At 45.4% G+C, this 10,487-nt stretch overlaps 1 long non-coding RNA gene across 5 annotated transcripts; it reads right to left on the bottom strand.

The window, feature by feature from the left end:
* Window positions 1-5,597: 5,597 nt before the first annotated feature.
* Window positions 5,598-9,749, bottom strand: LOC120655489. Of its 5 annotated transcripts, none has more exons than XR_005667547.1 (7): window positions 9,289-9,744; window positions 8,053-9,205; window positions 7,788-7,957; window positions 7,436-7,709; window positions 7,068-7,266; window positions 6,572-6,914; window positions 5,598-5,976 (listed from the first exon to the last, which is right to left on the bottom strand). It is a non-coding gene; the product is annotated as an uncharacterized LOC120655489 (long non-coding RNA). The 5 variants fall into 5 exon arrangements; XR_005667544.1 differs by having other exon boundaries at window positions 6,572-7,266; window positions 8,053-8,299; window positions 8,370-9,205; window positions 9,289-9,742; XR_005667545.1 differs by having other exon boundaries at window positions 6,572-7,266; window positions 7,788-7,980; window positions 9,289-9,749.
* Between the last annotated feature and the right edge of the window lie 738 nt (window positions 9,750-10,487).

The raw sequence follows: 10,487 nt of genomic DNA, 5'->3' as shown, positions 1-10,487 counted from the left end.
TGTCCAGCTGAAGCTAAGTTATTTAATCCACAGCAAAAGAAATTAGATGATAAGACGGTGAGCTGCTATTTCATCGGATATCCTGATAAGTCTAAGGGATACCGATTCTACTGTCCTGATCGTTTCACTAAGTTCGTTGAGACCAGGCAGGCTGTATTCCTAGAGGATGCAGGAATCAGTGGGAGCTTTCTGAGGAGGGAAATAAATCTTGAAGAAATACGGGCTGAGCTTCCCATCCCGGTGATTCAAGAAACAGTAACACCTCAGTTAGTGCCGCTGTTCGTTCATTCCGTTCAGAGTACACCATCTGTTCAGATTACGCCTCCTGTTCAGAGTACTAGCGCTGCTCCGCCTGTTGAAGTAGCTCCTGAGCCCGCGAGCGAACAACAAGTTGAGCAAATGGCACCTAATGCTAAAGTTGAAAACCCTGTCGAGGTGCCTCAGACTGCACCTCAACCAGCACCTCAGCCTGTTGAACCATTAAGAAGATCACAGCGGGCTAGGAAACAGACAGTTTTCCCTGATTGTGAAACATACTTAAGTGAAGACATGTATGATATTGGGAAAGCTGATGATCCTAACTCGTTTAGAGAGGCAGTATCATGTGAGAACTCTGCCAAATGGGTTGAGGCCATGGAAGAAGAGCTTAAGTCCATGAGTTCCAATGATGTTTGGGATCTGGTAGATATTCCTAATGGAGTCAAACCAGTAGGCTGTAAATGGGTCTACAAGACTAAACGTGATTCTAAAGGGAATGTCGAACAATTCAAAGCAAGGCTTGTAGCCAAAGGTTTTACACAAAAGGAAGGGGTTGATTATAATGAAACTTTCTCCCCTGTGTCTAAGAAAGATTCATTCAGAATCGTTATGGCGCTAGTGGCTCATTATGACTTAGAGCTACATCAGATGGATGTCAAAACTGCGTTCCTTAATGGTGACTTGGATGAGACCATCTTCATGGCACAACCGGAAGGTTTTGTTGTGAAGGGCAAGGAACATTTAGGATGCAGACTTAAGAAATCCATTTACGGGCTTAAGCAAGCGTCAAGACAGTGGAACCTTAAATTCGATCAAGTGATTAAGAAATTTGGATTTAAGGAGAATGATGTGGATAATTGTATCTACACTAAAATAAAGGGTGGTAAATTTATAATTCTAGTGCTTTATGTGGATGATATCCTATTAGCGAGCAGCGATAAGCGTATGCTGCATGAGACAAAGGGATTTCTTTCATCCAATTTTGATATGAAAGATCTTGGTGAAGCCTCTTATGTTCTGGGCATTGAGATACACCGAGATAGGACCAAAGGAGTACTAGGATTGTCTCAAAAGGCATATATTGAGAAAATGCTTAAGAGATTTAATATGGATAAGAGTAAGGCCACACCTGTTCCATTAGCGAAGGGCGATAAGTTCAGTGAAGCCAAATGTCCTAAGAACCAATTGGAATCAGATGAGATGAAGGACATACCTTATGCTTCAGCTGTCGGAAGCCTGATGTATGCACAAGTCTGTACGCGTCCTGACTTGGCATTTGCTACCGGAATATTTGGAAGATATCAGAAAAATCCCGGAAAGGTCCACTGGGTTGGTGTCAAGAAGGCATTACGTTACTGCCAAGGCACTAAAGACTTCATGCTCACATACAGAAGATCAGATAACCTTGAAGTTGTGGGTTATACTGATGCTGACTTTGCTGGATGTGTGGATAGTAGGAAATCTACATCAGGATATATCTACATGTTAGCTGGTGGAGCTATATCATGGAAAAGCTCTAAGCAAAGTTTAGTTGCAGCGTCGACGATGCAAGCTGAGTTTGTGGCATGCTATGAAGCAACTGGACAGGCTGTTTGGCTTAAGAATTTTATTCCGGGCCTCAAGGTAATTGACAGCATTACGGAACCTATAACGTTATACTGCGATAATCAGTCTGCAGTATTCTTTTTGAGTAACAACAAGTCAAGTGGTGCTTCCAAACACATTGACCTTAAATATCGTGTTGTGAAAGAAAGATGCCAGGATCGAACCATTAAAATTGAGCACATAAGAACTAATTCTATGTTAGCGGATCTGCTCACTAAAGGCTTACCACCGAACGTGTTTAAGCAGCACGTTACTAATATGGGTTTGGTGGATAGTCTTTAGGTCCTGGTTTAGGGCCATTATGACTCCCAACTAACGAATAAGCGTTCTACCGAGGTGTTTCAGTGAGACTGTGGGTAATGGGGTCCCAGTAGTGCATCAAGCTACTGACGACGCATTGGTCCGGTACTTTCTGTTACTACTAAGGGTGAACATTAGTATGATACGAACATTAGCCTTAACCGTTCGATCAAGTGGGAGAATGTTGGAAATAAATATTTCAGTTAAGATATTGTGATCTTCACTATTAAGGAAGCGTTTAAACCATCTAAACGCGATTAAGGAAACCTAATGATAAAACCCTAATGGGCTGTGATCAGCAGGCCCATTAGGCCCGTTTCCAGAGGCTGGCCCCCAGCCCCACAGTGCCTATAAATATAAGGTCGTGGTTAGCACCTTAATCACCCATTCATCTCAATCTAAAACTCTAGCCACCGCTAGTCTGATCGCTGAAGGCACTGGAGGGGTTTGGAAAGCCAAGCACTCCCGTTTGGCGCCCGGAGGACGCCGATTCGCCGCTGCGTCTTCTACACCGACAAGAACGCCTACTTCCTCTACGGATCAGGCGTAAATGGCTGCTGCAACTGCTAATGCTGGTATAATATTTACCAATTTATTCCGCATTAGATTAATTTATCATGAACTAGGTTATGTTCAGATCTTGGGTTATTAGCCTCTAATGTTTAAGACCCTCAATGAAATCTAGAGAAATCGCTTGCCAAGCTGCCGAAGGAACTGGCAATGGTTGGAGCATACCCGGGCTCTTGGATCGATCAGGCTTGGCCTGTTGGTAAACTGTGCACGATGTCACAAACGCGTAAATATCCTTCTTCATACCAGACCAAGCAAAAAGTTGTTTCAGACGCCGATACGTAACCGGCACACCCAAATGACCACCCATAGCTGCACTGTGTAGAGCGAAGATGCCCGCTGCCTTCGAAGAGTCCGTATCGAGCACCACTCGATTCACGGTCTTACGGAACGCGCCGACCTCCAAGCGCAAATCTTCCATGGAGGCTTTGATCCGGGGCTTCCATTCCCCGAAATCGACTATTGCCGCCTCCATGAGCTTGAAGCAGTCATTGAGGTGGCGCTCAACGCCATCGATGTGCTCCAGATGGATGACTTTCAGTCACCGACATAGTGAGGGCCTTGATCTCATCGGAGATCAGCTATCCATCACTCCTGTAGCCTTGCGGAATTGAGTAAAATAGTCGTGAGAGATTTGAGTTGGCTCCAGATCGGTGTTTCTCGTACCAATATGTTAGGGTAGAAATAGAATGGTAGAGGATAGCAAGGAATTGGGGTCAGAGGACTGATTTCGTAGAGAGGATTCGAGATCCAGTGTTTAACTCAGTTCATACATGCCATGTTCCTCTCTCCGCTTTCGTATTTGTTCCCCTCGCTCGTAGGCGAGACACGCGCACACGGAACTAGCCACGGGCCCAAAGTGGACCGGAAACCCTCGAGCTGGGCCGTCTCTTGCGAAGCCCACGTCGTGGCCCAAGAGAAGAAGTAGTGATGCCTTCCTCCAGTACATCTTGATCATGATCATCAGGAGTGCTAACACTTAGTTATATAATAATCACTCACGTGTGGTCCTGCATGTGCAGGGCGCGTGGCCTTGCGGGGACGGAGACCACACCTGCTTGCACACCCTGCCAACATCCGCTCCCGCATCTGGTCGGCGCTCACGGACATCTACCTCCGCAGCGCCACCGCCGCAGGTGTCGTCGGCGTTACGGCTCATTTGAGCGACGAGTATATATAGTCTCTGGTAGTATACCTATATTAGCGATGGTTGTAGACCAACAATAGTGATGCTGAAATCTACGTCACCAAATTTTCGTCACTAATGTGAACCACATGGGTGACGTGGGAAAAGCCGTTACTAATGACTCGTAAAAGTAGTAGCTGTAGAATTTACACATCACTAATGATATTACTCCAACACAGCAGCGACCGCATAAGGGCAGGACGCACGCGGTTGGAATCGAGCACTGCGATTGAGATAGCGAGCAAGAGAAGGGTCAGACTCACCGCTCACCGGCTAGAGCAGACACGCGAGTGCTGAGGGCGAGCTCGACGGCATTCGACGGGAGGAGGCGGCTGAATGGTAAGGTGCAGCCCGCCGGGGCCGGAACGGCAGAGCGGCCGAGCGACGCCGGATGACGGGGTGGCAGCTAGCGCAGCGGCAGCGCTGCGGCCCGCGCTGCCGGATGGCCTGGCGGCAGCTAGCCCAACGTCGCGTCAGCTAGCTAGCTAGCAGCAGGAGGAGCGCATCGGGGCAAGCCGGAGCACGTGGGGCCGGAGGCTGGAGTCTGGGGGCAGGCGGTAGCAGGGTGTAAAAACCGCCCAATTTGTCACCGTTTTAAGGAAACCACCGGTTATATTTTTTAAATGAGAGCTAGCACACATTCACCTATAAATGTGCCACGTGCTAACCCACATCTAGAAACTCCGACAACCGACACGGCATTCGTCTAAAATGATATTAAGTGCTAACACTGGTGATGGGTTTATGCTAGGTTGCGAGTGCAATTCTTTAGAACAACAACATTTTTTTAGTAAAATATTTTGATGCAATACCTGCCATGTGGGCCTCACGCCACACAAACAATATTGAGATAATTTTCTTTAGAACAACAATATTGAGATAATTAATTAAAATTTTGATAGCTTTACACAGTTTAACATGTAGCTTGGTGGTTAAGCATGCAAGCTTCTAGCTCTTGGTCTTAGGTACAAGCCCTCCTTGCGCAAATTTTCATGTGTTTTCTATTTTGAATTTTTGTGACTTCTTTTCTATCTATTTTGGGTTTTCCTTTTTTTTCTATATTCGGTTTAAATCTGATAGGTGGCTCAATTTTGGGTGGCTCAATTTTGGGTGGATCTCAAATTATGACGATTGAACTTGTTGATTGTGCTTGTGCGCTGGATTGTAACAAATTTTACAAAACATCATTATAGTTTGGGCTTTATATCCACTACTGGAGATCCATGCAAAAAAAAAAACAACTAATCATTAATGATGAAAAACAGTTGTTGTACTATTAATGACGTTCTTTGAATACATCACGATAAATCCATCATGCTTTAAGCGATTTCTTGTAGTGGAGATGTTTTCAGTCTTGCATAAAGATATCTTTACGTTCCTATGGACAATTTGATACGCTTTACGATGTGTTTACATGCTCCTCACATTTGAAAACAAGTCTAAATTTGTATCAAGTTGACACGTTTTGCCAATTATATATATATATATATAAATATAAAATCATCTTTACATGGATATAGACAAATGTCTGTACGCTTTACAATGTGTCTATAGGTTAACGACGTAGAAGTGTGTCTAACTCCGTATCATTTTGAAACGAATTCAAATAGCATGTTAAGAAATGTTTTTATAACACTATTGATGGTATAAGCGTATTTAATATCGTGACAATTTGACATGTTCTAAAAAATGTTTCATGAGACATATTTACAAGCTGATGTAGATATGCTTTGAAGTGGTGTTACTACTACAACGTATCTAGGGGGGTTTTCTAGTAGTGAAGTATCGAGATGAGCACATTGTTCATGACTCCGTGTCAGGATCCTGCTCTAGACTCTCGACTATCTTTGCCGCCACAGGCTTCACTTTGTCAAGGAGTTCGACAAATCTTTCTTTAGTGCAATCCATTGCCATGCATCTCCGATTGGGGTCAGGTTCGCCTTGGGGCAATAGGACTTGAAAAGTCGCAACATACTGCTTGGTGGTATCCAAGAGGTAGCTAGGAATCTTCTGTTGGACTTCCTGTAGTCGCTTCATGTTGGCACTTTTTAATGTCACTGCCAGTTTAACAAGTAACATCACAAGAGAATGCCTAGGTATGTTGAATCTCATGAAAGATACGCAAGCGTACGGATACCGATGTAGCTTTCACCTCAGAGTATTCCAAGAATTATCGAATCCAAGGGAACGTGAGTACAATATCTACGGTTCAGGCTCATCCAAGGCCACAACACCGGTGGGATCAAGGGGTGTAGAGGACTATTCAGATTCAAGATAAGAACAGACTAAGAATCAACTGTTTACGTCGGGCACCAGCTTTGCCTGGTCAGACCAAAAGTTCTGATATAAGCTACTGTCGTGAAACCGAATGTGGAGGATTACGATAGCACAAAACAGAGCTGTCACCACTTGCTGGCTACCTCTACAAATCGTGGGAGGCACAACATCGAATGGTAAAGTATAGCCTAGACACCACGTCTACACTATCATTTACTAACTCTAAGTCCTTGCCAAGAACAACCATCTCTATCAGGAGTCTTAGACTAGAGCTAACTACTAATATTAGTGAACACACAATCCAATAAACAGCAAGAAATTACTATTGAACTTGAAATGAAATTAATGAATACTAAATAAGTCACGAACACTTACGGATCGATAAACATCCATCGAGGTACAAGCGGAGAAGAGTGCCGACAGGCCCGGCACTTCCCCTGGCTTCTCCTGAACTCCTAGGCTGGCTGGAGGTCGGTGGAGGAAGCTACTGGTCGGCCGACCAACCAGTGGACCCCACCTCTGGCCACAACCTTTGGCCACGAAGCTTTCTGGTGGGTCCCATTGGCCTTGGCACGTGCCTAAGCTTCTGCCATGTGGGTTTTCTTGCTCTGGTAGGCCCTTTGATCCATGTGACGACACGTGTTGCTCTCTTATTTGCTGAAAATTTGTATCTTTGATCATGACCTGCCATCTAGCTTCAAATTTAGCTTAAATTCACCTGCACACAATCCCAAACCAGCATATGTGGAATTTGTTAGTATTTAATCCTATGCTACCTTTTATTCTACTTTTATGCATGGTTTTCATGCCAGAGTTGATGATCAAAACGGGTCAAATTAGACCGTCAACACTTCAACAGTGACTTGCTCACAGCTGCGCCTTCCTTGGGAGGATCCACCATATCAACGATAATCTACGCAGCACCCTTCAAGTCTCTGAGTTCTTCTTGCGCACTCCTCAACTCAGCGAGTTCTTTCTCGCGGAAATCTTTTTCAGCTGCCATGTCCTTGATCTACTGCATGCATTGCACTAGCTACTAATCAGGACCTTGACCAGCTTCTCCACCTCATCTGTTCGACAGTACACAAGATTATTTAAATAAATCACCAGTTCTTGCTTAGATACTAATGTCTTTTTAAGCTCTATGTGCATACGACAAAAAATAGGTACTCGAATAGCTGCAGCGTATACTGCTCGACTACACTGTAAATAGGAAACACATTTGCAAGAGGAAGTTACCTTGATGGTTTTTTACTAAAGCCTTATTCTTTTTATGCAACGACTGAATTCTCTCCTCAAGAGACTTCTTGCCCATTTCCAGGTTCTCTATCTCCTTTATAAGGAGCCAGGTCTCCCGAATACACTCTTGCTTCACAACATAGAGCTCGTTGTGAATCTTGACATACTTGTATGTCTTCTTGGCGAGATGGCAATCCTGTTCATGGAGTAACCTGTGGCCATTTCTGACTGCTTTTAGCTTTTGCGATTTCAAATATGATCTGTTGGCCAAATTCTGCATGACAAGATGATGCCTCAGACAGAAGTATGCAGAAAACACAAGGATGAGCGAACCACTCGACAAGAGTCATACGATGGCTAATTTTTAGCATTCCTTCATGTTGTCCTGGAACTGCTTCAGGACTGCCGAGGTCAACATCGGGTCGTCGACTAGTTTAGTCAGGACCAGATACTGCGACTTCGCTGGAGTACCAGGATCTTGCTGGGCACAACACTCGCAACGCCCTGCTCTTCTGTCGACGGCTGTCGCGGTGGCGTGCATGTTGCTTCAACTGTGAAAATCAGTCTGGCAAAAGGGAGACGGGAAGATTTCAAAGGAGGTGGCAAGATGGGCTCACCTGAAGGAATCTCTGGCGCTTCTTCACCTGCCTGTGTGGCTTCCGCTTCTAGAAGTGCCATAGCATCCCCTGCACTAGTCTCTTCAACCGAGCCCGCTAAGTCCTTTTCAGGTGCAGACTTGAGAAGTTCTTCTATCCTGGCCAGCTCAAGATCCGGCAATTGAGTACCCGATCCAAGACTTAGCTCGGGGGGTTGGGACAGCTGAGCCACCCTCTAGCTGGTCAAAAGCCAAAACGGAGTGACTTCCTGCACACATAGAGAATTTGATCAAGTTTTCTATCAAAGTTAAAACTAGGTGAACAATTACTGAAAGTACTTGCAAACTTATCAAGTGGACTTCTTCACAATAAGTTTCTTTGCCCTAAGTGCCTTTGGGGCTCAAGTAGCCTCGGAAGCACCCACGGGCACCAACTTGCTAGCAGAGGGCACCGACTGCCCCTGTGCGGCTCTAATCTGATCTTCGCCACTCGCTAGCACATCTTGCCTCGGTGGGGCGGCATCAGTACCACCTGACAGCACCTCTTGCCTCGGCGGGGCGGCAACGGTACCACTCGATGGGTCCTCCTCGACAGAGGGCCCCTCAGTACTTGTCCCAGTATCATCCCTGGTTGCCTTCACCCTCTGCTTCGATTGCTTCGGGTTGGAAGGCCTAAAGGGAAGAGAAACTTGATGATGACCCAGAAATCAAATTGCAAACAAGACAACACTCGCAAATGGATTTTGATTATGTCATCTGAATTAGGATCTTGATGTCGCGGGATCAGCCTCTAACAGTATCTTGACCTTCGAATGTTGATCAACGTCTCTCCTTCACCTCCGGATGTCAAATGGATTTTGATCAGCGTCTCTCCTTCACCTCTGGATGTTGTGGGAGCTTTCCGCTTCCGAACCTTGGTCATCTGACCCTTCGGGTGACTACCAGCAGGATCGTCACCAGGGCTTGGGCTGCGTCACCCTGGGTTGGAACTTGTTCCTTTTCCCTTCAGAATCTTTGCAAGGGTCATCAGAATCAGTATCTGACAGGACATGGTTTGGATTGGAATCTTGATTTGACCGGTAATTATAAGGTTTCTTGTGCGCACTTGGCAATAGATGCCTAGGGTGAGTGATCTCCGGTAGCGGAGGACTGCTACGATAGACATTTACATCAATCTGTGATAGAAGAGGAATAGATACCAGTACAAAGTCAAGAACAATGCAAGAAAGTACTCAAGTCATATAGATCGACTACTTACCCCTACCTCTGTGGGTGGATTCTTGATGTTGAATGCTTTTGGCAGAATTGGCATGCCAAAGATACCTTCAAGTGATCAACGTACTCACCTCAAGGCTTCAGCTTTGGTTATCTTTTCCATTGTGAAGCAGGAGGGGTCCTTGACACCCTAGTACGCGAACCCGAAGCTGCTGCGCTTCTGAAGACCCTAGATGCACCGGCAAATCCTATATAAAACCACCGATGCTCTAGTGATTTTTGCCTTCCTCAATGTCTCAATCTTCTGAATCATCTCAGCCACTTGATCTGCGTTTCAGTCAGCATATGTCTACTCATTGCAGATTTGAGGAGGCCCAAGGGTCCTATCTGCTAGTGCTGGAGCGTGGTTTCCAATATAAAACCAGTTGGCTTTCCAGTCGACTACTTTCTTGGGCAAGGAGTATGGAAGATACTTTTTCTCCATCCCCTTGCACAGCTGTAGGCCTCCTCCTCCTACTTCAGCAAGCTCACGGGCATTGGCTGAGGCTAGAGGTGGAAACGGTGACATAACAAGTCGAAATTTCCACGGTGACATAACAAGTCGAAATGGGGCTCGATGCCCAGAAATGCCTCCCGGAGATCGATAAAGATCGAAATTTGGAGAATCGATTTGGGGTGAGGTGATGTGTCTGAATCCTCCAATAGAAAAGAAGTCCTAAAAAAACCAAGGAGGGAATCGCAAATCCACGCTCGATAAAGGGACAAAAGTAACAATTCTGTTGGTAGCCTCATAGGGTCTGTTGTGACTCTATGTGGACCGCCACTGAATAATCTCTTGGGATTGGAGGAGACACTCGTCAACAAGCGAGAGAATGTCAGATTTGAAGCACTTACTAGCTGATAGAGTCGCGCGCGGCGATCTTCCGAGAGGTAGATAAGTTCGATTTGTGGAACACTCAACTCACGATCAAGGCTATTAATCAGCGAGGATTCGAAACCCACAACCATTACACCGCTGCTCCAACGAGAATCAACCAAGCACACTCGATTGATGATCCTGCAAGCGAATCGAACACAAGAAAGAACACAGTAAAGATGCAATCTAAAATTGCGAATATATATGAAGTGAATCTGAATTGAAGAGGTTCAAGCTCTTAGTATGAAAGGACTAATCGACACAGTCGCGAAGAACAAGAATAGGGGGCCCTGGATCACTGTAAAAGAACTAATCGACACAGTTAC

Source organism: Panicum virgatum, chromosome 1N, assembly GCF_016808335.1.
Source record: "Panicum virgatum strain AP13 chromosome 1N, P.virgatum_v5, whole genome shotgun sequence".
NCBI lineage: Eukaryota > Viridiplantae > Streptophyta > Magnoliopsida > Poales > Poaceae > Panicum > Panicum virgatum.
Note: the sequence above shows the minus strand (reverse complement) of the source record. Positions and strands in the feature narration are given on the sequence as shown.